This window comes from Xiphophorus couchianus, chromosome 16, assembly GCF_001444195.1.
Source record: "Xiphophorus couchianus chromosome 16, X_couchianus-1.0, whole genome shotgun sequence".
Classification (NCBI taxonomy): domain Eukaryota; kingdom Metazoa; phylum Chordata; class Actinopteri; order Cyprinodontiformes; family Poeciliidae; genus Xiphophorus; species Xiphophorus couchianus.
In genome coordinates this window covers 4,691,021-4,717,885 of record NC_040243.1, presented here as the reverse complement: position 1 = coordinate 4,717,885, position 26,865 = coordinate 4,691,021, and the positions used below count along the sequence as shown (strand labels likewise).

The 26,865-nt window shown below is 39.6% G+C and overlaps 1 long non-coding RNA gene across 1 annotated transcript in view; it reads right to left on the bottom strand.

The window, feature by feature from the left end:
• Positions 1-5,024: 5,024 nt before the first annotated feature.
• The window catches only part of LOC114160438 (uncharacterized), a 31,904-nt gene continuing 10,063 nt past the window's right edge, over positions 5,025-26,865 (bottom strand). Inside the window, exons 3-5 of the long non-coding RNA XR_003598759.1 lie at positions 26,084-26,138; positions 21,457-21,461; positions 5,025-5,585 (exon numbers count right to left, since the gene is read on the bottom strand). This is a non-coding gene — a long non-coding RNA (uncharacterized LOC114160438). The remainder of the gene's footprint in view (positions 5,586-21,456; positions 21,462-26,083; positions 26,139-26,865) is intronic.

Here is a 26,865-nt window from a genome sequence, read left to right as displayed (position 1 = left end):
AACCTCAAGTGTGCAGAAAACTGTTTCCAATGAAGCCAAAATGGTTAATTAAATACAGAAAAACAGAATAATAGCAGAAATCATAGCTGATTTCCTCTTACATTATTGCTTCAAGTTATGACTTGAACTTTGACTAAACCATCATAACACCAACAGCTTTTTAGTAAATTTTATGCCTTGTTTTCTCTTAAACTGTGGTCTGCAGGCGCCCTCTAGTATTCCTGAAGGTACTGCAGAACAGCTTTGTTAAATTAGCAGCTACAGCTAGCTTACCAAAGGATTGTTGTTAAAAATATTAATGAATAAAGGGCTTAAAATGCGTCACACAAAAGGAAAACTGAAGATTTCAGAAGAAACAAAACAATGCCAGGATAACTTGTATGATCGGAGGAAGCTAAGTCATATCTGCTGAGAGAACTGATGTCGTTCACGAGGGAGTCACATTATCCTGCTGGGAGTAGCCATGATCACAGATGGGTTCACTGTGATCATGAAGGGATGGACATGGTCAGCAACAATACCCAGTTGGTTAATGGGCCCAAAGTGTGCCAGGAAAATATCTCCCACCAGCCTGAACCATTGATACGAGGCAGGATGGATCCATGCTTTCATGTTGTTGATGCCAAATTCTGACCCAACCGTCCGAATGTCGCAGCAGAAATCGAGACTCATCAGACCCGGCAACGTTTTCTAATTTTCTATTGTTCAGTTTTAGTGAGTCTGTGCGAATTGTAGCCTCAGTTTTCTGATCTTAGCTGCCAGGACTGGCACCCGGTGTAGCCCATCCACCTTAAGGTCCAACGTCCAACGTGTTGTGTGTTCAGAGATGCTCTTCTGCAGACCTCGGTTGTAACGATTTGAGTTACTGTTGCCGTTCTATCAGCTCCAACCAGTCCGGCCATTCTCCCAGTAGATCAGCAGTTTCTGAAATACTCAGACCAGCACCAACAACCACGCCACGTTCAAAGTCACTTAAATCACGTTTCTTCCCCGTTCTGATGCTCAGTTTGAACTGCAGCAGGTCGTCTTGGCCATGTCTACATGCCAAAATGCATCGAGTTGCTGCCATCTGATTGGCTGATTTGACTTTTATTAATGAGCAGTTGGACAGGTGTACCTCATAATTTGTCCGGTGAGTGTAGAGCTGTTATTAGCGAGGTGGTCATGCTGCCAATGATCAGCTAATCAATGCATTTGATTGGCTGTATCTGCTGTTTAAATTCCACTAAGGCAGCACTCTAGTATTTTAAATCCATTTTATTTTCTCAGTTGCTTAACAGGAATGAAGGAGAAATGAACAAAATGCATTTCCAGCTTTATAAAGGATCTGCTTCAGTTTTTTGTGTGTGATGAAACCCATTAGTGTTGGACAATGCAGCTGTTTTAGAAACTGATTTTTTCAGCTGTGCTGCTTCCATCCTGATGCAGTTTATTATTTCAGGGCATTCAAGCCATGTTCCTGGATATTATGCAGCACGCTGAGTTCATGCTTTCATAAATATAAATGCAAATGCACACATGAAAAGAAACACACACTTTCACCTGAAGCACTTTCATGCTCCAGCATCTTAATGCTCGCACGCTTTTCCCTGAACCGGGCCCAGAGTGGACCGGAGTGGACGAGCGTCTGGGCCGGGTCTGTGCTGCCTCACACGAGGACAAATACAGGATCAGACTGTCGACTCCTCCACGACGGAGAACTACAACCCAGATCTGTGATTCTCAGCGCGAAACGAATACAAATCATTGACAGAAACCCAGAAAGATGCTGGAAAAATTACTGTGCACTGAAGAGGCTCAGGAAACAATCTGGGGGGAAAATAGCACAGATGGCCTTAGGCTACAACATGTTGGGGAGAGGAAGAAATAGCTGAATAAACTAATTAGAAAGGCAGAATTTCACCTCCATTAGGCCAGCACAAACTCTTTGAAAGCATAAATCATTACTGTGTGGAGAACGGGAGGCTTTAAATGTTCCTAGAACCGGTTAGGAAACGTCTATAGGCGATTAAAACAAAACATGTTTACACATTTTTTACACAAAATCATTTGATATTTGTGTTTTAGGGCGTCTGTTCACTTAAAAAACTGAAAGAAGAAAAAGACAGAAGTGGGAACTATTTCCCAGAATGCTTAGCGGCATGTTTTTGTATGGAAATGCGTTACATTGATCTGACTCTTGTGTTTTATTAAGGCAAATGTTCATTTTTATGTCCTTTTTACACTAAATGTTTTTGAGCTGAATTCATTGTGATGTTTAATAAAATTCATTATTAGACCAGTAGTTATTTTAACTTGATATTATGAGTAAAAATAACAGAGAAATGTGGCTCTTTAACTAGTTTATTGCAGTCTTTTCTTGCATATTAAATAATTATTTGGTTTAAATTCCAGCATTAAGTCAAAACTCATAATTCAAGATTAATGAACTAAAAAAACAACGTGTAGACAACTTGTCGCTTGTTAAATCAGCTTCATGAACTTTAATTTCTGAGTTAAAACAAAAACAATTTTCCTGTTGACTTTAATTGCATTTTCAAGGCAGCAGGTGGACTTTCATTTTCAAGTTAAATCATTACCTTCAGATGTTTTACAGTGTAGTGGAGAATCCTGCACGACCAACAAGAATGCAGAAAGTGATTTCTGGATGGAAAGTCGCCAGCAAGACTGTTGCCTTTTCCAGCAGCCATTGTACAGCGCATACAGCGGTAAAACCAGCTGACCAAACCGCTGGGGTTGCTAGGTAACAGGCTGTGCCTGGTGATTTGTGACATTACATTCCTGAAGTTTTTGAAATGGCAAATTTTCCAGACACAAAAAAACATGAACTTATTGAAAAAACCCAACTGTTTTGGCAAAAATAAACCTAAACAGAAGTATAAAAACATGTAAAATGTGATTTTATGCATAGTATATTCCCTTTAAGAGGTAAATAGCGTGGCTAAATTGTAGCATTTTATGCTTTCTGGAGCACAGTATTTAGATTGTAGTTGGTAGCTGAAAAGGTTCGCATATCAGTTAATGTCGACATGGAAATTCAAGCTACGGTTCTAGCTGGAGGCCATGATGGAGATTATGCAGACATAAGGGCTGCAATCTCTGTATTGGCCTTATCTAGGTGATGTGATGGAAAGGAGGGATGATTTAAACTCTTTGACAAGGCTTTAAATACCAGCCAGGGATCACAGTTGTGCCCTTTGGCAAAGTAATTATTCACTGCATCAGAAGACGATCAGGTGCGGACGTGTGGCCGTGCACGAGCGTGTTTGCCAGAACCGCATCGGCATCGGCACATGCACGCGTGTGTGTGAGAGAGAGAGAGAGAGAGAACAGGGAGGTTGAGCAGGAGGTGTGAAATGCTACACTTTTTTCTCTGCATTCGTGTAACTGAGAAGTAAGCGTGCCAAAGTCTTCGGAGGAGAGCAAAGATGTTCAGTGAGGCTGTGAGGACGGAAAACAAAAGACGAGAAAGGTTAGGCTTCCACCGCTCCATCACCGCCTCAGCTTGTCTCCTTACATCAATTTAATTTTTAGTGTTTATAGCCTTCAATCAGAGGCTGTGATTTCTTTGAGAGAGCAGCTCTCTCCTCAGAACCAACCACAGGGCTGATTGGATGATGAAAAACTGTCTCTCAGAAACACAGCCGGTTGGGTTTCTTTTTCTTTCTTTTTTGTGCTAATTTTGCTTCTGTGCTGCATTTCTCTTCGTCTCCTCCAAGCCCCAACTCACACACGTTTCTGCAGGTTTGTTTCTGCTGACACTCCAGTCCACATACTGCAGGGCTGGAGCTTGAGAAGTCGAACACACAGCCAGGGGCTCCAGCGCTTTCGTTATCTTTCCTTGCATCTCTCCTCTGCTGTTCCAGAGTGTCGGCCTCTCGTCATCATCTGCTGCTCGGGTTCATCGTAAGGATGTGCCGACTCAGCAGCAGACAATACACAACGCAGTAATCCAGCGGTGTCAAAATAATTTTTGTTTTGGGCCAAATCAAGATCCTGAATGCTCTTAAAGGGCCGGATGTGCCAGAATGTTTTATAAAACCTGTTCATAAACTTAAAATATCAATGAAATCTTAAACTTAAATAATATCTTTTCAGTCCCTCCTTAGTTTGTGGTACTAATTTGGAAATATTTGCGATATTTGCGCTCATTTATGACGGTAAATGCGACATTTTGTTATTTATGGACTATAATCTGACATCAATTAAGGCTGAGGCAGCTGTTTAAAACAATTAAGAAAGTTTTTGAGTAAAATTTGCAATAAACTCCCAATTAGGTATTAGTGCCAAAGAGTTGTTGAGCTTGCGTGAAAATCCACAATAATTCTTAAGAAACTGTATGTACTGATTGATATAATTTGACAGTAAACAGATAAAAAATGCATCGATTTGACTGATAAAATATTTAAGTACAATTAGTGTTTAGTCTAGAATCCGGAGGGCCACATAGAAAGCTCTGGCAGGCTGCATTTGGCCCTTCGGCCTCGAGTTTGACACATGCTCTAATCAAGCCTCATTTGGTTCCCTCTCTTTCCAACACTAAATCAGAACTTGTCTTGATATTTAGAACTGAAAAAGCCTCTTTTCTGCTTTTTAAACTTGTTAAACCTCCTTAAAAACACATGTTTGAGACCTGTGTCTGGCTCGGGACAAACCTGAGCTGCAGGCGGTGGAGAAATCTGCAACCCGACAGCAGAATATCCACCTACAGATGGTCACTGCAGCTGGCACATGCAAATATGCTCTGTAAGTAAAGTTCAGCTGCATCACACTAACTTGCTGCTGCTGCTGTTGTGCAAACGGTTGACCACGGGAATTTACTCACAGACACAACAACAAATGAACAAATGAAGTAGGAGGTGGATTCCAGGTGAAGCAGAAAGGCTCCATAAAATATCTGCACTTTTTATGAAACTTGTTTACCGCTCAGTATAATAAACTTAAAATTTAAAGTATTTTCTTTGAAGGAAACTCATTTGTCTTATTTTAATTTTATTTAGTTAAGTTAAAAAACATTTTATTCTTTGGTTTATCAACATTTTATTTGTAAATGTAGTTTTCTTCAGTCTTGCAAACAAGAAAGTAAAGCTTTTACAACTCACTACAGAAAAACATCTTGTACTTAGCGCACATCTGTGAGAGGCCAAATGCCAAAGTCTAAATGTGATTGGTCAGTTTACTTTTGTTTATTTGCCGTTTTTTTCCCGTAAGTTAAAAATAATTGAGCGGAGTTTGAATCCTCCCGTAGTTCTAAGAGCGGTTGTTTGGATCGCTTGTACCGGGGTCGCCGGTTTATGAGCTTTTTTTTTTTGTGGCTTTGTGAACTGAAGAGTTGACGGGTCACCCGGTTGGCTGACCGTGACATCTGCTGCACTCTGCATGAGTGTCGCTCAACAACTGTCAGTTAAACAGTTAAATCTAGGCGAAACGTTTGCCAAAAGAGTAGAAATTATGCCAACATTGATGTTTCACCTTCTCCTCCTCTGGACGTCTCAGACACACCACCTGAACCTGGAAACCTCCATCCTCATCGTGTGGATCACACAGGTAGGCTTTGCTTTCCCGTTTCTACTATTTGGTATGATCTGTAAACAAATAAATACAGTGGAATAGGTCTGCTGTTTTTAGTGGGCATGCACATTACATAAGTGTGGCCTGTATTTGTGTGGTTTAGGTTTTGAGATGTGGTTGTGTTCTGGTCGGGTGCAGCGATAGTTTCATGCGTACCCTCTGATAATATCCTGCAGACGCCCCCAGTATGATCCACTGAGACAGAAATCATCCTTTCACAGGAAGACATGACTTCCTGTCGGCTGCAGTGTCGGCTTTACTTCAGAGTACTTCTGAGTTGGTGGCAAAGCTAAACGAAAACAGGCGAACATGAAAGATGCTGCTAGCCTCTTTCACTGACACACACTTTAAGAAACATCCAACAGAAACTTTAAGTACCGTGTGCGATGCTGCCATGATAACCAGCCGTTTGTATGCAAACTTATAGGGGACAACATTAATTATTTATTCTAATGATTGGACAGCTCAGCTGGAAAGTTAGCAGCCTGTTTCATCGCCTGCTGAAACTTAATATGCAGCCAGATTAATTTAAAAACTTTCATTTGAATGTTTATCTGTAAGCTAAATGTAATTTCAGAAAAACCAACAGTTCCCTCTTGTCTTAAATCCCGTAAATCAATGTTGAAAACTTAAAATGTCCCAAATTACATTCAGTAATTATACAGCAGCGTAAGCCTGTCTAGGCAGACGATAATATCTTATTTGTCTTTACTTGTTTATAAGAAGGCTTAACTGTGTTAAAAATGGATGCTGTTTTTTTATTATTTTTATCTTGTCATTTCAAATCCTTTTTCTGCTCAGCTGCGTTCAGAAAGGTCAGACACACAGGTCTGTTTTTTAATAGAAGAAAAGAGGAGCAGAGATCCTCTCATTTTTATTTTCAGGAGAGAGAGTTTAATCCACAGATCTTCCAAACTTTTCAACAAACCAGCCAGTCTTCAGATAAACAGCACAAGAGGAAAAACTGGGCCTCTTTGTGTTTTAGCAGCAACATGTAAAATGAAAAGGTCATTTTGAAAGTTTAGAGATTTAGTGACGAATCCTCTTGCCATAATGACTAAAACCACTAAACGTGAACATACACCAAACACTTTAAACTAAGGCAGAATTTCTCAGGGTTCATTCACACCAGACCCGTTTAATCCGCTTTAATCCAACTTTAGTTTGTTTGTTGAGAAAGTCTGGTTTGTTTCTGGAGGTGTGAATGCACAATCAAACTCTGGTCTGCCTAAAAACTACAGATCTCGGTTCACTTGAAATGAACTTGAACGTATATGTGAACACCAAGCGGACCGGAGGCAGCTACAAAAGCAGGAAGTGGACTACAGTGCAGGGCATTCTGGGTAAATACAATCAAAACAAACACGCTAGAGCGAGAAATGGCTCATAGTCTTTTACCAAAGATAAAAAAATAAAAATACAAAATCTTACCAAGTAATTTTGGTCTGGTTTAAAGTGCAAATATCTTATTACACTTGAAATAAACAAAACTAACTTACAAGTAACTTTTCAGCAATAGAGGCTTGTTTTGAGTAAACAGTTCCTTGATAATACAAATTAACTTATTGACAGTTTGTAAAGCTTGAGGATAATGTCCTGTTTGCACTAAATGTTTCTGAGCTGAATTCAATGTGATGTTTAATAAAATTCATTATCAGATCAGACATTTTCTTGAAACAAGAATTTCAATTATTCTAAAGCAAAATAAATAGTTATTTTAAATAGTTAATAGTTGTAAGTGACATAATAGAGAAATGTGTGATCTTTAACTCGTTTTTTCTTCCATATTGTTAAATAATTATTTGGTTTAAAATGCAGCATTAAGTTAAAACTCAATTCAAGATTAATGAACTTAAAAAAACAACGTTTAGACAACTTGTCTCTTGTTAAATCAACTTCATGAACTTTAATTTCTGAGTTAAAACCAAAACAATTTTCTTGTTGACTTTAATTGCATTAATTGCTTTAATTGCATTTTCAAGGCAGCAGGTGGACTTTCATTTTCAAGTTAAACCACCTTCAGATGTTTTACGTTGTGTCTGAAAATCGGCTCCATGTGTTTCATAAAGGTGTCTAATTCTCCTGAAAACCAGCTGTGGCGTTCTGGTTTTTGCTTTGAGCAGAAGTCTCCAGTGACAGAGCCCACATTATTCCACAGGTGAGCAGGAAAATATTTGCTGAATAGAGATATTTATCACTAAAATGAGAAGTCAGCAGATTGTCCTCAGTTCTCTTTGATACTGCAGACAATATCATCTCTGAGGGAGATTTTTTTTAAAACAATTAGTGTGACTGAAGGATGCAAGCTGAGATAATCACCATACACTGGATTCTGAGCTTTTCAGACCTAGCTGGAGTCGGACGTTATTAATAAACCGTACATCTTCTATACTGAGCCGTACTTTAACAGAAACTGAATATTCTTTCCTTTTCTTTTTAGTCTGAATGCCGCTTTAACACAATTAATTATTTGAAGAAAAAACCTTATTCTTTTAGGATTTCTAAGAGTCTTCATGCAGTATTAAAGCCGTGATGCTAGAAAGGCGTTCAGACTATTAATAGAGCTTGCAGGGTGCGGAGGGAAGCCTAATTGGGTAAGTTGAGAACGAACTGGGCTTCCCAGGATGTGAAATGAAGTGCTGGAGTTTCCTGAGTTTTCAGCAAAATGTCAACACTGTAAAACATTTGAAGGTTGTTTAACTTGAAAATGAAACTCCACCTGCTGCCTTGTCAACAAGAATTTTTTTTTTTAACTTGCATTATCAAGTTAAAATAACTACTTATTTTACTTTAATTCAATTTAAATTCTTGTTTTAAATTGCATGAACAAAATTTCTGGTCTGATAATAAATTTTATTAAACATAACAATAAATTCAGCTCAGAAACATTTATTGTGAACAGGACATTAAAATGAACATTTGCCTTAATAAAACACAAGAGTCAGATCAATGTGACGCACTTCCACCTCAAGCTACAAAAACATGCCGCTAAGCATTCTGGGAAATAGTTCCCACTCCTCCTGTCTTTTTCTTCTTTCAATTTTTTAAGTGCTAACCTAAAAACTCTAGTTTATTCAACTCTAATAAAAAGTTAAACAACCTTCTGCTGTAACTTTCACAAACTCACACATTTAGGTGCAAAATCTAAAACTTGTTAAATTTATTTAACTGAAAGAGAACTAAGTAAATGCTGCAACAGAGTTTGCTGTAACCTTCAGATTTTAAACATTTTACCATTCTATTCTGAGGTTTTAGGTAATTGGATTATTGAGGCTGCATGGGCCAAAGGTTTCTAATTCATCGCTGGATGGCTCCTACGTTACGATGATTAATGGCAGATTCTTCACAGCTCTCATTTGCTCTAAATCAGTGATGTCAAACTCATCTTCGTTTTGGGCCAAATCAAGATCATGAATGCTCTTATAGGGTCAGTATGTATTGATAAAATCTGATCACAAACTGTTAAAATATCAATGAATTCCTCAAACTAAATATTATTGAATATCTTTTTAGTTCCTCCAGGTTTTTGTGATTTTTTGCAATAAAAATCAAAGTGTTTGTTGTACTAATTTGGAAATATTTGCGCTTATTCATGACGGTAAATGTAACTTTTTAAATAGATCATGGACTATAATCTGACATAAATTAAGGCTGGAGCAGCTGTTTAGTACAATAAGAAAGTTTTTGACAATTTTTAAAAAAGAAATCTGCAATAAACTCACAATTAGGTTTTAGCACAATATAGTTGTTGATTTTGTGTGAATTTCCACAATAATTCTCAAGAAACCGGAGGGACTGACTGATATAATTTGGCAGTAAACAGATAAAAACTGCATTGATTTGACTGATAGCATAATATTTAAGCACACTTAGTGTTTAGTCTAGAACAGGGGTGGGCAATCCTGGTCCTCGAGGGCCGGTGTCCTGCAACTCTTAGATGTCTCCCTGGTCCAACACACTTGAATCCAACAGCTGAATCACCTCAACGAGTGCAGTCAAGTTCTCCAGAGTCCTGCTAATGACCTCATTATTTGACTCAGGTGTGTGGAAGTAGAGATGCATCTAAAAGTTGCAGGAGACCGGCCCTCGAGGCCTGGAGTTGCCCACCCCTGGTCTAGAATCTATAGGGCCACATAAACAGCTATGGCGGGCCGGATTTGGCCCATGGGCCTCGAGTTTGACACGTGTGCACCGGGTTGTTTTTTGGAAGACATCCCTACAAAACTCCCAGAGATCAGCTGCAAGGTTTTCAATTCAGGGTCAGTTTTTTAAGATTGGTATTATGGTCACACCCCCACCCACGCCTGCAGGGGTGTGCACACACAGACACACGCACACACACACACACACACACACACACACACACACCGACGGCTGTGATTGAGACGTTAGAGAAAGGCAATTCCTTTCAGTCTGAGGGATTTCTCTCTGCATCAAACAAGTCAGGCGATTGGAATTATGACCAGGGTCAGCGCTCCAGATGAAACGGCCGTCGTCCTCTCTCCTGTTAATTCACTTTCCACCCATCCCCGGCCCGCCGCCGTCCTTGACTCCTCTTGACTCCTCTTGACCTCCAAACCTTGAGGGGAATTGAGTTATTCAGCAGTGCAGCCCTCACCCCGCAGCCATAACTTCTGAAACCAACCTTAACGGCTGTTGCAAACACGGTAGCCGGAGCGCGGGCTTATTGATGGAGGCTATTTAAAGCTGTTCTTTCGTCCGCCGCCTGTGGCATGAGGAAATAAATCTACTTTGCCAATGCCTCTTTGTAGATTTCTACAATCCAATTGGAGCGGACGGTTATCTGAGGTCGGGGGTCTCCTTGGGTCTTGTGTGTGTACACAGCAACACTCCACCTTTAGAGATTTACGACAACACAGATCCACAGCAAAGATACTTGAACTCATCACCTCCATAAATCACCAAGATTTTATTGCAAACTATTTAATCTGATCTTTTTACATAGTAGAAAAGCTACAAACAATGAACAATGTCAATTTAATTTAAGCAACACAAGATCAAAATTAAATACTTTAGCATCTGTCCTAACTTTTGCTTGTTCATCTTTCTTTTTTCTGAATCTGAATTTATCGAGACCGGTTTCTTTCCTCGCCCAGACTTGACTTTTAACTATCTTAAAGGTGACAGGTTAGAAAAGGTCTATAGACTTTATAAAACATTTTCATTATATTTTTTGCACAATAAATCATCTTTAGATAATGAGATCAGTTCAGAATGAGCTGTTTTAGGTGTCTTGTCACTTTAAATACAAATTAGCTGCTGTTCGCAAACTCACACGGGAAAATAGCTATGAATAGATGCACAATTGTACATCTTTGAATAGCAGAACACGTTTTTGACGCGCAACACGCGTTCAATGTGAATGGATGATTAGCATGGCTCTCAGGAAGAGCACGGCAGATGTCACGGTCGGCCAACTGGTTTATCTGTCAACTCTTCACTTCATGAAACCAAAACAACAACAAAAAACACATAAACTGCTGACCCCACAGGTAAAAAAGGTCAGGCAGGGTTCACTCAATCCATCTTAGAAGTACAGGAGAGTTCAAGCTCCGCTTATTTACAGCTCTGGAAAAAATTAAGAAACCACTTAAAATAATCAGTTTCTCTGATTCTACATTTTATAGTTATATGTTTGAGTAAAATGAACATTGTTCTTTTATTCTATGAACTGCTGACAACATGTCTCCAAAACTTTACTATTTATTAGCAGAAGATGAGAAATGGTCAAAATAACGAAAAAGATGCAGCGCTTTCAAACCTCAAATAATGCAAAGAAAACAAGTTTATGTTCATTTAGAAACAACAACAATAATGTTTTATCTCAGGAAGAGTTCAGAGATCAATACTTGGTGGAATAACCATGATGTTTTCAGTGCAGTGGGCTCTTCAGTTTAGGACGTACGTATGTCCACCCCCACAGACGCACACAGACATGTGCAAGATTTTTCTCCACAATTGTGTTACGGTTAGCTGATAAAAAAAAAAAAATCCAACAGCTAATTTTTCTCAGTCGTACAGCTACTGGTCAGCTAACACAAACAGTCGCCACGAATGCTGAGACATCTCAAAATCCAGCCTAATGAGTCCTCAGACAAATCGTCTGCAACCAAATTGCGTCTCACTGATAAGGCGGTCGTGGTGTGTGGGAGGAGATTCACAGAATAAAAAGGGAGGATGATTGAGGGAGGGAGGTGTGTGGGTGATGTGGGGGAGAGCAGCGCAGGACACAGGCAGGGAAGTGGATGTTTTATGAGGCCCTTAACATTTACTTCCCCAGCGTTTCAATCCGCCGTGTCTATTAAGGACGGCTGCTCCTCCTACGTGTTCCCCATCCATCAAAGACGGAGAGACGTGAGGCCCCACGCTGACGGACAGCTGCATATGATGGAGCGAGGGGGAGAAAGTGGAAAATACCGAGATGAGAAGGAAGGAGACAATGAAGAAGGGTCAGAAGACTCCAATGCAGGTAAAGAAAAAACTTTACATCAGCATCCAGAATATGGAGGCTGCAAAAAAAAAATAAAAAATGCTTTGGGGACAAACAAAATGGTGCTGAATGGAAAGAGCTGAAGCAGCGTTTTGTTCGAGCCGCCCTCACACAAACACAAAAACTGTGACTCTACATAAAAACAAACAAACAATGGCCGCCACAAAGCAGAGCCAAAGCATTTAAAAAGAAAAGAAATGATAAAATGTATGAGAAGTCAAATTATTATGACAGGGGTGCATATAAACGTGGGAATGCGAATGAGTTCACCATAAATATTCAACTCCAGTTCCACAGAGTGGGTCTCCCAGTATGTTGAACTGGGCTGTGGTTGTCTTAACTCTACTGCCATTTTTCTTTCCACTCAACTTCCGAGTTATGTGTTATATACAGAACAACAAAAATAAGCAGTTTATTTATTTAGTAGTAATTCTTTGTGAACAGGTTTTATCTTAAAGGGCCGGTTGTTCTGGCACAACCGGCCCTTTAAGAGCGTTCATGATCTTGATTTGGCCAAAATCAAAAATGAATTTGACACCCCTACTCTAATTCTATACTTTATTATTTATTTTATGTCATATTCAGAATTCCTAATTGCATTTTCTGAAACATTTGAAAGAAGATTTCTGCAGTTTATTTTTACATGTTTGATCAAGGTAGTCAACCTATTGCTTTTGTCAACTTCAGTTTCTTTACTATTTATTTTACATTGGCCGTTTACTCCTTTTTGTACTGACTGAACAGATTAAATTTGTTACTTTTACACGTTTGACCAAGATTTTGAAGCTATTGGTGTATTTAAATGTGCTGCACTGTTGCAGAGTTATCAAATAAATCTGTAACTCAGTACATTTATGTCTGTGTTTAACCATTTGAGTCCTAAATTTCAAATCTCCGCCTGCATAATTTAGCTTTTTTTTATTGTATGCAGTTCTTTAAATGTCCTGTGAGTAACTACATTTGCCCATTTCTCTATAACTGGAACTTTCAATATCTAGCTAGTTATTTACGCAATTTACTGTCTATTAAAAGAGCGCCTCTCTGATTAATTTCACTCCCTGCTACAGTGGGAGTGGAAATTACCGTAATAACCCGATATTGGCTGGAAAGTGCAACGTCTCCCCTTTCAGAAACTGCTGGAATATTGCAGATAGCGCAACGTGTGGCGGAATTACGGTACTGCAAGTTTGCAATTTGCAAAATCAACACTACATTCAGTCAGGAAAGGTTAAAAAAGGAAACATTTTACTAATCGAATCAGTATCGGCTGATACTAAACCTCAGATACTTTTATTGATATCAGAAGTGAAAAAGTGGATCAGTGCATCCAAATCATTTGTAAAATTACTTGAAGTCTGTGTGTAAGAACATATAACAGACATGCATTCCTCTTTTAGGTGCGAGTTACTGAAGTAAATGAAGTGTTCATTGATCTGTTCATTTCTGGAGATGCACCTGAATGTGGGTCAGGGAGATGTCTGCTAATGCACACACCCTGTGCAAGTTGCTGCTATTAATTACGGTCTTATCCAGCTGCACTTCCATTAATCTAAATTTAGAGTCCTCACTGAGCTGCGGCTTGATGTTTTCACTGCAAAGCCCAGCGCCACCAAACCAATCACATAATAGATTTTCTGCCCTCTGGACAAGGTCCGCTATCTGCAAACTAATCATAGCCACAGTCTGACACATTCAGCCTGCTGGCCGCCAAGGTCAGCCAAGCCGGTGAGATTTGCTAAAAACTACAGCAGGAGACAGCTTTAGGCTGCGCATGTTGACCACATGAAATAAAAAAACAGACTTGCTAATGAATACATGCAGTTAATGATCATTGCGGTGATGAACAGCTGGTTTGTGCTGCCGTTCGTCTGCCGTCGGCCCTTTATCTTAATTAACGGCACACATATGTGCTCCCGCTCTGAGGCCGGCGCTCTCCGGTACGTCGGCGCGGGTCAGACCGGGAAACGTTGCAGGGATTTGTTTTACAGCAAATGAACAAGGGGAAAGGTGAGGATGCTAGGGTAAATGAGACAGAGATGAAGAGAGGACAGATGAGTCAAAGTTGCTGAGACAGAAAGAGAAATAGAGTAGGGAAAGGCGTGCACCATCCTGTAACCTTGCCCCCCGAATCGCTGCTGCACCCCCTTTCAAGCAATTAATCATCTGATACGGAGCTTACCCAGCCGACACCCAGCTCCCCCACATCCTAATTAAGCCAGAAAAGGAGGAGAGGAATTGGCAAAACACCAATTTGAAAACAACATATAAGGATAAAGAAAAGGGAGAGGAGCAGCACACAGGAGGAAACTGGGAGCCAATAACCGATGTTAAAGAAAAAAACAAACAGGAAGAAGTCCCCCGCTCAAGGTCGACTCCTATGGAGTCCAACCGCCTCATCCAGGAACATCTATCTACTGGACCAGAGACGCAGGAACCGCCCTGGAGCCAAGGTTACGCTACGCACTGCAAAAACACAAAACCTCACCAAGTACTGCTGTCTGGATTCTACTGCAAATATCCTAACACACGAAAAATGAGACAAAACTAACTTACACGTAACTTTTTAGCAAGAAATAGGAGCTAGTTTTAAGTAAATAATTCCTTAATATTGATGAGAAAGTTCTAGTACTAATGGCAGATTATTTTACTTACAAGACATTTTTCCTTCTTATAAGTGAACATTTCTGCTAATGAAACTAGTAATTTTTCATCAATATCAAAGAATTATTTGCTTAAAATGAGTCTCCATTTCTTACTCAAAAATTACTTGTAAGTTAGTTTGTCTTATTTCAAGTGTACGGAGATATTTGCTCTAGCACATGTGTCAAACTTAAGGCCCGTGGGCCAAATCCGGCCCGCCGCAGCTTTTTATGTGGCCCTCTAGATTCTAGAGTCTAGAATCTAGACTAAACACTAAGTGTGCTTAAATATCATGGTATCAATCAAATCAATGCAGTTTTTATCTGTCAACTGCCAAATTACATCAATCAGTCCCTCCAGTTTCTTGAGAATTATCGTGGTAATTCACGCAAAATGAACACTTTTTTGCACTAAAACAAAATTGGGAGTTTATTGCAGGTTTTTCTCAAAAATTGTCAAAAACTTTCTTACTTGTACTAGGCAGCTGCTTCAGCCTTAATTGATATCAGAGTATAGTCCATAAATAATAAAAAGGAACAAATATTTCCAAATTAGAACCACAAACACTTTTAAAAAATCACAAAAAGTATCACAAAATCCTGGAGGAACTAAAAGATGTTCAATAACGTTATTAATTTTAAGAATTTGTTGATATTTTAACAGTTTGTGATCAGGTTTTATCAATACATTCTGGCACAACCGCCCCTTTAAGAGCATTCATGATCTTGATTTGGCCCAAAATGAAAATGAGTTTGACATCGCTGATCTAGAAACTAGATTACAAACATTTGGCAAGATTTTGTGCTTTTACAGTGTGTATGTGTGGAAAATAAAAATAAAATTAAAAAAACACACGAATGGACGTGTGTATTTTAGCTAAAAACAGATTCAGAGCTGTGTATTTACTGTAAGCCTGTGGTGAAGGTGAGGTTTGTGTTGTTAGCTCTGCAGAAGCCTTTTCATCTTTAGTCTTGGATGCAGGAGGACGTTATGTCCCTGCTCTCCTGCTTCCTTCCTGGCTCAGACACTCTGGCGTCTTCCAGGCCACCTGCCAGCCAATTAGCTGAGCGGGCAGAAGCAGCTGCCCAGTAGCAGGTGGACGTCCCATCCCAACATCCCTACCACCTGTTAATGCTAATGGCTATGATCTCAGGGACCACTGGACTGGACCGCCATGGGAGGCAGGTCAACTGTGGAAAGAAATTACTATGGGCAGACATGGATACTGACAGAGACACCGGAAGGAGCGGTATGTACTGTAAAAATAAATAAAATATGTTTTTACAACAGATAAAGCTCTGGAAAAAATGAAGAAGCCACTGCAAAGTGATCAGCTTTTTATGTGGCCCATTAGATTCCAAATTACATCAATTAGTCCCTCCAGTTTTTCACAAATCTGCAGATTTGCACATTTTTCCCCTGATTTTTTACTGGAAATAAAATTTTTTTTTAAAAATGGCTGAAGACATTTGGTTTAAGTGACTGCCGCCTCAGTCTTACCTGATGTCAAGGTATAGTCGATATGCCAAGTAATAAAAAGTCACGTGTACCATCATACATTAGTGCGAATATCATAAAAATTCTTTATCTATGGAAAAAATTAAAAGACTACTTAAATTGATACATTTCTCTGATTTTACTCTTCCTAGGTAAATGTTTGAGTAAAATGAACATTGGTCATGAACTGCTGACAACATGTCTCCTAATTCCAAGTAAAACTTTACTATTTATTTGCAGCCATTGTACAGCGCACACATGGTGGAGCTTTGCTGGGGTTGCTAGGTAACGGCCTAAGCTTTGCTGGGGTTGCTAGGTAACGGGCGGTGCCTGCTGATTGGTAACGTTACATTCCTGAGACAGCGGCCCAATTTTAAGGCGCTAATTTACAAAGTCAAAAAGTTTTTATAACTGAAGTTATAGTTACTTGATTGTACAATAAAATGGCAATGTATGTCTAGAAAATACATAGTACTGTCTCTTTAAAAAGAAGAGCTCAACATTTTCACACAGACATTAGCGTATCTGATCAACAGTGAAATTCAATGCTACCCAACTGAATAAAAACATTTTAGGAAAGCTGCTGCGTTTCAGAACTCATTTCTGATTTTATCTCATCAGTTATAAATAAGTCATCTTTTATTCATGTCGTCCTTATTTAATGTGACAAACTCAAGTGTCAAGTTAGAGAAAAACACCGTAGCCATGCTCTCTTACAGGGAAAAGCAAATATAAGATTTCACTCCTAATTGGTCTGCAACTAAACACACCTCAGATTCACTGATGTAAAACTCTTCTACTGCTGAGGAAAATAACCGTTTTTAGATATTCATTCATAGTTTTTGATAGAGAGCTATGGCGGTGCCAACAAACTGTTGAGACAATTGGTGCCTTTAGTGACATTTTTCATATAGCTGCTGTATAATCAAAAGCCGTCTTGCTTACAAACAGCTGCTGATGTTAACTGATGTCAGAGTAAAGTCAATGATTTATACAAAAAGTCGCATTTACCGTCATAAATAAGTGCAAATATTGACAAATTAGTACCACAAACACTTTTAAATAATCACAGAAAGTATCACAAAATCTTGGAGGGACTGAAAAGATGCTCAATAATAATATATAATTTTAATAATTGATATTTCAACAGTTTATGAACAGGTTTTATCAATACATCCTGGCACAACCGGCCCTTTAGGAGCATTTATGATCTTGATTTTGCCCCCCAAAAAACTGAGTTTGACACTGCTGATTAGAACATTTACAAACAGGAATAGTTTTAGATTCTGCGAGCTTTTCCTATTTGTTATTTTGCTTTGTAAGTTTGACTTTTCATCCTTTTCCCTTCCATCGATCTGGTTCTCCTTCCATCGGTACATGTTATTAGCTCTCTCCACAGGTGCGAGCGCCGATACAGCGGCTCTTTGCGATCCACTCTGAAATAGGTCCGCTCCGATCTGCCTCATAAAACGCTTCCACCCTTTCTCACTTTTATGGATGGAGGGCTGATATATGGCTTTATTTACGAGGACAGGCCCTGACAGATTTAATATTTTAATTCGGCTTTACGGCCCGAACATTGGGCCACACAGGACTTTTTACGAGGCGTCGGTACCAGCGGACAGGGCAGCGCGGATAGAGGGGGAAGGTTGCCATTCTTCATCATGTATCACAGCTTAAACATCGTGCATATTTCAGCCCCATATAACCTCTGCTCGCGCTCTTACTCCGCATGTCTGTGTCATCCATCTGCAGTCCAATATTCGCCCGACTCCAGCGAGAAAACACGGCCATGAAGCAGACAGTGCAGGTCTAATAGAAGGGAGATTGATGCTTCGAGCGATTCAAGGCTGGTAGGAGTGTGAAATTCATGCTCCAGATAACTCAAAGCTATTGGTTTGGTGGCTTATGAATCTGAAGACACAGCTCTAAATTTTGCAGGCTTTTTTTTTTTTTTTTGGAGGTGGCTCCAACAAATAACCTACCAATAGTTTCAGAGTTCAGATTAGAAAAACTCTCACATACAGTAAGAATCAGAGAGACGCTGCAAAAACACCAAATCTCACCAAGGACTGTTGGGTAGTTTACACTGCAAATATCTTACAATAAGACAAAACTAACTTAAATGTAACTTTTTGCTAGATATAGGAGCTTGTTTTATGTCAAAAAATCCTAATTATTGATGAAAATAAAAAGATATTTTCCCATAAGTGAAATAAAGTACTTTTTCATCAATATTAAGAAATTGATTAAAACAAGCTACTATATCTTTCTGAACAGTTACTTATAAGCAAAGTTGCATTTATTTCAGTAACTTTCTTAGGAGCATTTATATTACCTTGTACTTTTGCTTGAGTAACTTTATTACAAAGTATTTCTACTCTTACTTGAGTAATATTTCTGGATTTTCCATCCACTGAATGAAAAACAAACATGTTTCAACCAAAAATCCACCAGACACAGACACACACCTGCAGTTTTTGTTAAAGTTTCATAAGATTTATATTGAAAGAAACTGATTTGGAAAAATTTTTCTTTTGCCTGATTTTAATTTTTTGTTACTTATATAAATTATTATCATTTTGGTTCATAAAATACCCAAATTTCCACTTAATTTAATATTTTGTTCAGTCTGATTGTGTAATCTTTAAATATTAAATGATTGATAATTGTACTTTTTTACTCTTACTTGAGTAATTTCTTGGACGGCTACCTTTAACTTTTACTTGAGTAAAGATATGTTGGAGTATTTCTATTTTTACCTGAATAAAATTTTTGGGTACTTTTCCAACTTCTGCTTATAAGTTGTTTTTTTTTGCACATTGACAAAAAAACAACTTTTATTGTTTCTTTATGTCTCCTATGAGGAGTATGATGGGCAGAAAGTTATAAAAATAACAATAAGATGAAAAATTCAGGCAACATCAGTGTCACAAAAAGACAAAAGGATAAAAAACTTATAATATTTGTCTCTAGAGGTCCAAAAAGGGCTCAAAATGACCTTATAAATTACATTTGTCTTATTTTAAATGTACTAAGACACCAAGTATTTCTGGTCTAGTGTAAGATTTTGAGTTTTTGCTGTGATTGATGAATGAGACGACTTAAACATTTCTATGTAGATTGGTGGTTATTTTAAAAGCCGAAATCAAAAGTATTTCACCATAAAAAAAAAGTCCACACCCATCTAACACTATGAAAAATTTGATTACTTTTAATGGAAATCAATACGTAGAGTTTCAGCAGTCGCTCTCTGTGAGAATTTTTTAATCAAGAGAAATTCATTACACTGCTGTTACACACACACACACACACACACCCCACCCGCCCACCCCCACACATACACACCTCATCTCGTCTAAAAAATAAGAAGGAAAAATGACAAGAACCTCTAAAACTCTCCCTCAGGGTTTTGGATTTTACCATTTCGCTGCCAATTACAGCATCTATCAATCAGGACAAATGAAGCCCCCCCCACCAGCAGTTGATTCAGCCTAACTTTTCGAAAAGTCGAACCATTAAAAAAATAAATAAAAAATCAGCGAAGGTGGTCAGCGTCCCCTGGGATGCAGAGCAGTTCCCATGGGAACCGGTAAACGAGCGGCTGGCCATCCGCTCGCTCCAGGAACACAGCGATTATCGATCTGTCTGAGGGGTGAACAGCTCAACCAATCAATGGCTCCTCGAGTCACACAGGGATTGCAGGATAGAGGTGGAGTGTGTGTGTGTGCATAGCGAAGGAGGGAGCAGTGCCAAAGACATTTCTGTCCAACACAAATCACCTGCCTAATTGACAGGCTTGGAATTGGTTTAAATGGCCTGTTGTCTGCTGCCTCTCTGCCCAGGTAGGCTGCAAAGAAACCACCTTCTACAGGTATCACTGTCATTATGCCCTCTGGGGACAGAGGTGAGATCATGGGGCTGAGTGGAATAGGACAGGATACGAATTTTACACCAAATGGCTTCCAAGAGTCTTATCAGACCTTCTGTCGCTCTGTTAGGATCTCTGGGGATCAGCAGCACACAAACTCACCTGCTGCTGCTGCTGCATGTTGTTCCAGCATGCATGGCTTAGACTTTGGCCAGTTAGCTTGCTCCAGTGCCTGAACGTTATATTTAATATCCATTTATTCAGTTAGAGGAGCAGTAATAGTAGCACAATCGAGTAACATGTTGAATATGACTTAAAAAAATCTGATTTTATAATTTAGCGATATGAAATTGGGCGTCTGCCTCTTTAAGAAGCCCCTGCTCTTTCAGGAAGTCATCATGGCTCCTCTATTAACCCTTTCAGGGCTGTTGCTAATTATTATTTTAGTAATCGAGTATTTCATCGATTATTCTTATGATTAATTGAGCAATCGGATAAAAAATGTGATAAAATAAAATATTTTTAAATTCGACTATAACAGCAGAGTTACTATCAGATCAAATTTTCATATTTACGCATCCCTAACAATTACTTCTCTGTAACAATAATGGCTCCATTTTTTAATTAATCTGGACAAAAATTATATAAAAAAATATGAAATTATATTCAATTTAACTGGATGCTGCTAACACTTAGTGATTAGCAACAATTCGGAGGCGGACGTGAAAGCGTTGCGTAACATAATCAATCACGGGATGAAACACGGTGCGCTAAATAATAAAACACAATTTAACGAAGCTTCGAGGCAGGTTCCCTCAAGGAATTTTAATAATCAAGATCCCTGAATCAAATGAGGAATCGTTACAGCCTTAAACCTTAAAGCAGCGTTCCCAAAGTCGGTCCGGCATCGTGCATGTTTTAGTTCTCTCCCTGGTTTAACGCACCTGGATCCAATGATTGCTCATTAGAGGCCGAAGAAGAATATTGGCATGCTGAGAAGGTTGTTACTACCACCAAGGAGAGAACTAAAACAAGCGGGATGCCGGCTCTTTGGGCACCACTCCCCTAAAGCATTTCACAGAGTTAACAACGAACTTAGCTGATCCGCAGTTCCACCAGGTGTTTGCTAGTCTGAAAGAGGTGAGTGTGGGAGCTGAGGAGGAGCTGTGTCTCAAAGGCGGAGCTAGGTTCAGCCACGCGTTTTGGAGCTGAATGGTTGCCATGGAGATTAAATGATTTCTTCAACATGCTTTAGACAATAAAGGCAACACCCCATGTCTGTTTTAATGAGAAAACATTATAATATGATGTAAAGCTCAATTTTACATAACATTGCCTCTTTAAAATACTGAATGTTCAACCAAACTTGATCTGATCAAAATATAGATTTAGATATCGCTACTTTAGAAAAAGTCTCCACCAGAAGCTGTATTAGTAAACTGACTGTAACTTTTTCTTCTGCACCAAGCTGTGTGTGACCTTACTCCCCACTACATGTTTGTGTCTGCGATGTTTCAATAAATGAATGAAAACTTTACAAAAACCATAATTAATGACTTAATGACACTGGAAAGTAATTAAAACTAAACAGCCAAGAACACAGACTTTGAGACATACAGCGTTGCTTTCATGTCGAGTCTGTGGAGATTTGCATCAAACTTTCTTTGGCTTTCAACTCTGGGCAGAAACTGTTCAAACTGAAGGCCGAGAATGGCTTCACCCCCTGGGGCAAACTAAATAATTAACAGGCCTTTAATTACACCTTAAAGCGAGCAAATGACCTCCAAGCCCCCTGGGAGGGAAGATGATGGAGGAGGTGTGTGTAAATACGTGTCTGTGGGAACCGCAGAAACGCAACGCATGGAAGAAAGTGGCCAACACATCCTGGCCAGCTCATTTACTTTGACATTTGAGCAGAGGCTTCGCCGCAGGAAGTGACTTTAAGAAGGAGGAAACCGAAGAGTCTGACTCACGCAACTGACTGACACTCCGGGGTCAATCCATCTGAGCCCAGGTGAACGAGAGGAGAGCAGCTGATCGATGAGCCGGCGGTTTGATAGAGTGTTGGTGAGTGGCTGTATTTCCACGTATTGAGCTTCTGCATTCCTAATAAGGAGGAAGATTTACAGCAGCAGGAACCTAATGACACCGCTCCGGAATCGTGTGGAGTGGCTTTCCAACTGGAACAATACGAATACCCACAGCAAATATCAACAATTCCAGCACAGATTTATGGATCTCTAAGCCAACACTGATAATATGCTAAACAAATAGTCACATGCAAACGGTTTTTGGTGAAATTTTAAAAGACAAAATGCCTAAATCTACTTTCTACACACTCCTTTTTGCTTTTTATTTAACTGTCTTAGTTATTTTTTCCTCACTTGTCTTGGTTGGTTTGAATTAGATCACCAGTAAAACACTGAATATCAACCAAATCAGGATTCCAGCACATTTGGTCAGCTGGTTTTACTGCTGCTGGAAAAGACAACAGTTTTGTTGTTGACTTATCATCCAGAAACCACTTGCTACATTCTTCCTGGTTGTGCAGGAAGCTCTACTAATGCTTTTCAAAGGTGCCCGTTTGTATAACTGTGCATCTGTTTGCAGCCAAACAGATTTTTGTCCCGTGCAAGAGCGTTGAGTTCGGGCGTGGCCAGCAGCAGGTAATTTGGATTTAAAGTGACAAGACGCTCTAAAACAGCTCATTCTGAAAGGAGCTCAAAATAATAATTTTGTGCAAAAAATATAATAAATATGTTTTGTTTTGCCCACCTAACCTGTTCAAGGAAGCATAATATGTCACTTTTAAAGGCAATTTTTTCTATACCAGTAACTCAAAATGTTGACTTAGTATTGCGTGTTTTAGCTTATAATAAATAAATTGAAATCTGGAGCTGGTTTTTAATTTTATTTTATGTTACTTTCAGCATGTATTCTCTGTGATGCCGTCTTTTTATCAGCCTAATGTTGCAGAAATATGCGTATGATTATTTTTCTCATTGGTTACAGTGGCAGCACTCTCATTTAATCAAATTAAATCTAAAGGAGCGTGTCACGCTGCACTCCCACTCCCCTCGCATGCTTCAATCTCAGCATAAGCCCGCACTTCGGTTCGTTCCTCTGCCTCCCGGTGGCACAAGCACTCAGAGGTCCAATCAATCACACCTTGGCTCAACAAACACACACACACACACACACACCGACAGGGGGCAAAGGGCGCCGCGATGGACTTGCTTTAAGTTCACTAGCTGACCAATGGCATTCATTGTTCTTGTCATCAAACCGGCAGGCAGCACAACAGATCACACATTCTTCTTCTCTCTATTAAAGCGAACGGCCGCTGAGACGCATGCGCCGTCTCTTAAATGGAAGAAAGGAGGAAATTAATCTCTCCCTTGGCTGCAGTGGCAGGATATTAATCTGTTGGTTGTACTCATCTCATCTTTTCTCTCGTTGCCTGATAATCCCCTCCTCATCAGCGGCGTATGCAAACTGCAGGTGGACGAACACAGTAATTGATTGTGATGCGAAACTCCCCTCCCGCCTCTTATCGGTCTTTTTTCCCCCCGTTTTTGTTAATCCCTTTGCTCATTAATGGAGGTGTATAATTTTCCCGTCAATCCTTAGTAGCTCATAACAAGATGTGACGTCTTCATTTTGGTCAGAGGGGGAATGAAGTTGGGATCGACTGCAGCAAACTTTCTGCTCTCTGTTATTACACTTTTAATGTCATAGAAAATAAATTAACTATTCTGCTTGTTAACAATCACAATACAGATCTAGGTCTTCTGTATCACATGTATCAAACACAAGGGGGGGGGCTTGCCAAATGCGGCCCGCCGCAGCTTTTTATGTGGCCCTCTAGATTCTAGACTTATGCATAAATAAAACCTACAGGATAACAGCTGTGTGCTTAAACATTATTTTATTAATTAAATCAAAATGGCTTTTATTTGTTACTGCCAAATTGCATTAGTCAATTCTTCCAGTTTTACTACAATTGTGGAAATTCACACAAAATCAACAAATTACATTTGAAACTGTAATGGACAGGACAAATTTGTATTATTTTTTAATTGCAGTTGGGGGCCACACAAAATCACTCCACGGTCCACAAAAGGCCCCCAAGCCGCACTTTGAGGCACATTTACCCAATCTACTCCATCTGTAAATTAATAGCTGCTTTTCTTGTTGTGAGAACTGATGGAGCAATGTGATTCTTATCTGAGCATTAACCCTCCAGGTTTCCCATCCGATCGACGTAACGTGGCGTTCCTGCTCTCTTTTCTGTTTTTACCCACTGGGAGACAAATTGGGCTGATAAAGCTAAGTTCATTATGTGTTACTGACACGGCGGTCATGGGTCAGGTCTAATCTGAGTCCAGAGGAGCCCGGCAGCTTGGCCGCGGTGAGACCTGGCTCTGATACAGCCCTTAATCAGATCTGAGGTTAATGTGCTGCCTCTCTATGATAAAACCAGAGCAAGAGGGGAGAAAGCATCTCTTCAGCTCACCAGGAAAAAACTAAAAAAGCCCCATTCCCCGCTCCCAGGAGATCCAGTACTTAGCCCACACGTCTGAGCTGTGACTCAGAGAGAGATAGAGCCATGCTGCAAAATAAATATCATTAACCCACAATTAAAATCCTGTTCTCTGTCCTGACATCCTTTATTGTTCTCATATCTCTGTCCAATTACAACATGCTGGAGTAATTATAGCTGCATTAAAAAGTAATGAAGTTATATGAGCAGGGCCGCCGTTTCCACAGGGCAATCTGACAGAAGGTACGGAGACGGAGGGACTCGATGAAACGCGGCTGCGCTCAGGAGACCGAAAGCCTCCACAGTTCAGCTGATTCGCCGCCGAGCCACCTGGGTATCAGTGATACCTTCAGTGGTCACTGCGAATCTGTTGCCATGGAGATGTGATCAAGTTAGACATGGCTGCTTCAGCAATGTTTACTAACCACAGAAGAAGATTAGGAACACTGGAAGAAAAAAATCAGACTTTAATCTCACATTTTTGACTTTTACCTCAGCATTCTCACTTTTTTTCTCAAAATTTTGACTTTTTTCAGAATTTTTGCTTTAATCTGAGAATTTTGACTTTTTCTCGGGATTCTCACTTTTTACTCAGAATTTTGACTTAAATATCAGAATTTTGACTTTATTCTCAGAATTTTGAGCCCTAATCCTCTTCTGTAACTAGCGAAGCTGTTCATGCGTTTAGATCAAATCCATCTCTGTAACTGTCTTTGAACATTTTGTTGATTGTTTAGTCAACACTTGTTTTTGTGTGAGAGAGCCGCCGATACATTGCAGGGGTCAGGCCGTTAAACCAGAGGGTCAGACGTGAGAGCGAAGCAATTTGAGGTTGGAAATGAACGATGTCCTTTCTCATTTCAGAGCCACAGAGGCCCGAGCCCATCAAACGCCAACTCTCATGTGCCAACGCCCCCAATGACTTACATCGTCTCTTTGTTGTGTTTGTCTCTCAGTATGTTCAGGACAAAAGGACAAGAGAGCTAAAAAAAAAAAAAATCTAGGCAACCATTCTCTTCAAGGGAAGTCCAACAAATGAAAAGAAACTTGTGAGAGAGAAAAGGAAAGGAGGGCATAAACAATAAACAGAGTTTAGAAACTAGTCCAGACCGAGCCGCTCCACACATGGATGAAGATTTGACACTGAAGTACTCTGAGGGGAAACTTCACCGTCCTCTGAATGAAAATGTGTCAGAAAGAAAACTGATTCCAAAAGGAGGAAATCATAAAAGAACTAAAAAATCATAAAAGAACTAAAAAATAATAAAAGAACTGAAAAATCAGACTCCTTAACCTATGAGTCCCTCAAACTCTCCCACCGTCCCCTGCATATTTCGTCTAAATCAATATTTAAACGAAACATATTTCGTCTAAATATTTGTGATTAATGTTTGTGATTTGGATAGCTCAAATGTGGGGGAAATATAGTAAAAGTTATAAGTTATTTGACATTCCATCTTCCTCGCTGATCCTCTTCCTTTCTACTCCCGTCTCTGTAGTCATCACTTGATTGGCCGTTGATTATAGAACGAGAGCAAACAGCGACAATTAGTTTATCTTCCATCGTTTTTCTTTTTTCTGAGATCACATTGGAAAGTGCTCCACTATGTGCTGGTTGACGCTCTGCGTCAATCGTTGAGAGTTTAGACTTTTGCAACCCCAGCGAAGGACGCATTGACGCACATCAAACGCTCGAAACGCTTCAAACCGCTCAGCACTTGACACCCCCTCGACGCGCCTCCACATAGACTTTGAACGTAAACCAGACGTTCAAAGCGCATTTGGTGTGACCGCACCATAATACAACGTCGTACAAAATTCATAATTCTCATGAAGGTTCGTTGTTTTGTAGGGATTTATGCATTTTGTATTTCAGGGATTCTACAGTTGTCATATGAAGACATGATAGCCATGTTCTTGGCACATTTAAACCTTAGAGAAGAGCACAAACAGATCTCATTTTTCCCTATTTTGTTTGTATCAAAGTCTAATTTATCATTGATGTTTGTGAGCCTTAACATACAGTAAGTGCAAATTGGTTTTGATTCGGACGCTGCTCGCTGCTAACGGCTACAGTGAGTTGCTATCACAGCGGATCTGAAATGGCTTCTCAGAGGTATAAATAAGAGAATGTCAGGTTTGTTTGTCATATTTGTCCAGCACACCTGACAGATTCTTTTATTACTGAAGGTTGTTTGGGATGGAGCAAGAATGATGCCTGGCTAACAACAC